Genomic DNA, 3000 nt, shown 5'->3' with positions numbered 1-3000 from the left:
TTCAGTACAACACAAACACAGAATAGTGATTCTTCAGACAGACTGTCTCTTCTGTCTTCCACTGTGAGAGGGAACAAGGCATAAGGCTGCCACCTGTTGGTCACTTCTCGATCAGAGAGTCCAGCTGCTCCTGCAGCGAGGCCAGCTGTTGGAGCAGAGAGTAAAGGTGAGATTGAAGTCCCACTGCCCTCTGTGTAATTGGAGGGTAAGTGGATGATGATTAACGTGTCTTTTCACATTAAATTATGGCCTTNAGTGTCTTGGCTGTTAGCTGCTCTCTGACAGATGGCAGGATTAGCCCGGGTTTGGAGACGGCCACTTTAATCTGACAAGCTAATCCCCAGTCTTCTCCTGCCATTGGTAGGGCAATTCCTGCAGGATGGAGCCAGAGAGCAGGGGATGACCACAGGCCAAAGGGAAAAAGGTTTAAAAAAAACTGAGAAGAAAGTGCCAGAAGAGTCTTGAATGTCAAAGTTCCTTCTGGAAGCGCAGGAATCTTATGACATAAATGATGCCTCATCCATAGGTTTATAAAACTTTAGATTATCAAGATTACTGTAAAATTTGAGTGTGACTTGAGAAACATGAGAAACAATGACTATGGATGGACAAATGTTTTTTATTCATTGTAAATAACTAACAGCAGAGAATGATAAAAAAAAAAAAAAAGATTAAGGGGAAAACACAACCCTATGATACAATTTCAGTACAACACAAACACAGAATAGTGATTCTTCAGACAGACTGTCTCTTCTGTCTTCCACTGTGAGAGGGAACAAGGCATAAGGCTGCCACCTGTTGGTCACTTCTCGATCAGAGAGTCCAGCTGCTCCTGCAGCGAGGCCAGCTGTTGGAGCAGAGAGTAAAGGTGAGATTGAAGTCCCACTGCCCTCTGTGTAATTGGAGGGTAAGTGGATGATGATTAACGTGTCTTTTTCACATTAAATTATGGCCTTCATTTGTCAAATACAAACACCAGCTTGTATCACTCGAGGTGGTCAAAGCCAGAAAGAGCAGAACAGATTGCTACACTTGCTACAATGAACACAAGAATTCATGTCGAGAGCTAATAAACAAAGACACTGTCAAGCTGGAGTGATGCTGGCATTTTACAGAAAATATCTTACTTGTTCCATCTCTCGCTCTTCCTGCTGAATAATCTCATCCAATAAGGCCTGGAAACGGTTCTGTGAAGAGAGACAGAGGGTCTTTAGAGTCGACATGCTGAGCCTCATTAAATTGTGATTGTCTTAAATGTAGCTCTGCCTTGACTGCTCATGACACTCTGACACAAAGGCCATTTGGAATGCCAGTCAGATACAGCTGACCTTTTCCATGGGTGTGTGATAAAAACAACTGAAGAAGGGTTTTTGTGCAAAATCCCTGGCTGCTCATATAACAATGAGTCTTGTTCAATAAAACACAATGAAACATTGAGACATTGTTATGCTTTGGTGTGGGATTAATGTGATTAGAAAGTCACATGGGCTATTATATTTTAAAGCTTAAAAAAAAAAATAATAATAATAACAACATTTTGTTGTTTTACTTCACTCTTGTGGCTTCAGTTTGCTTTTGCCTTCAAGCTCCTCTGTAAGTGATATCTGGTTAGTACATGCAGACCTACTTTCTGTAAGGCTGGTTGTGAGTCTTACTTTGAGGGCCTGGTTTTCCACTTTCATGATGAGCTCCTCCTGCTGTTTCTTTCGAGCACGAGTCTCTTGAAGCTTGGCCTTGATACTGTTGATCTGCACCTGATATTCCATTACTGCACAAACACAGGGTCAGAGGGGAAAGTGTCACATCAGAAATTTTTGCTCTCAAACAACACACGTCAGCACTGTTTGCCTTCAGAACCATGGGGACACCATCATTTCATTTTATGAGGAAACAAATACATTTCAGTGGTTTTCAGCCAGCAGCCTGCAAAGTTAAAGGCACAAAACTATCAATTTGCTCTGAGCTCTACAGAACTTTATTAAACCAACAACACCTGTGACTTCCTTTACCCACCAGTAAACTAATTGTGTCCAACCTCTTCTCTGGTCATTTTGCTGACAGGAAAATTCTCTTAGACAACTTTAGTGTGTAGAAAGCAGCCCATAGGAATCCCTGCAGACCCATTCATTAAGTTTCTTAAGGATGCCAAAACACAGCCAGCCCTGGACTCATTTTAAAAGGCTCTGCTTGACTACGGCGCTGGAGCTGGCCAGGTGACAGCTCCATGTATGTAGATAAACAGGCATTGAGCTGTCAGACCAGACCGCTGAGCCACAACACCTGTCAGCCCGGCGAGCTGAGGCGGAGAGACTGTCAGAGTGAGAATCTCTGTGGGCGAAGCTGCGATTTCAAGTTTAAATACGGGAACGTCGACATGTTGTGAGAGAGTGCCCAAGAATAGAGAAACCGCGCCCTCCTCGAGTCAGAGGCCGTCAAAGGCAATCCCTTAATTACCCAGACCGCCTCCTCAGCAACCTCTCCTCCCTCCTTCCTGTCTTTCTCTCACGCCTTTGTTGCTTTATCACTCTCCGTTTTTTTTTCTAATTTACTTCTCAACTCCTTTCTCTACTTCTCCTCCTCGTCCTTCTTCTTCTCTCCTTTGCTCATTTATCGTCTCCTTCCTTCCTCTCCTCCCTCTCTCTTGCAGCACTTGTTCCCGTGTGTTTTCTCTCCGTTTGCATGTTCCTTTAGCGAGTGAGTGTCGTCGCGTTTCCACTGGTTTACACGGTCCTGGGAGAGTCCGGAAAAGCGGATCTCTCCTGCCGACAATCCAAGAAAAACTACGAGGGGCTTCAAAGATGAGTTAAAAAAAAAAAAAAAAAAACAGCGCGTCGCCGGGAGGGTTTTCCATGAAGCGAGTTAAAGCGAGAGTCTTGGTTTATTTGCTCAGTCCAGGTTTATCGAAGCCTCAGTTCCACCAGAGTCGACCCGAGTTGCCGCAGAAACAAGCACCCGGGAACAAACTGTCAAGATTATTTTAGCTCCGTCTCCGAGAACGTC

The 3000-nt window shown here is 44.1% G+C and overlaps 1 long non-coding RNA gene across 1 annotated transcript; it reads right to left on the bottom strand.

Annotated features, from left to right (window-relative positions):
- Positions 1-603: 603 nt before the first annotated feature.
- LOC129411181 (uncharacterized) lies at positions 604-2310 on the bottom strand. The gene is made up of 3 exons (XR_008633178.1): positions 1656-2310; positions 1128-1187; positions 604-847 (listed from the first exon to the last, which is right to left on the bottom strand). It is a non-coding gene; the product is annotated as an uncharacterized LOC129411181 (long non-coding RNA).
- Positions 2311-3000: the final 690 nt, after the last annotated feature.

The sequence above is a fragment of the Boleophthalmus pectinirostris genome, unplaced genomic scaffold, assembly GCF_026225935.1.
Source record: "Boleophthalmus pectinirostris isolate CB_2022bp ecotype Guang Dong unplaced genomic scaffold, ASM2622593v1 HiC_scaffold_334, whole genome shotgun sequence".
Classification (NCBI taxonomy): Eukaryota; Metazoa; Chordata; class Actinopteri; order Gobiiformes; family Gobiidae; genus Boleophthalmus; species Boleophthalmus pectinirostris.
This window is presented reverse-complemented; position numbering and strand designations above follow the sequence as displayed.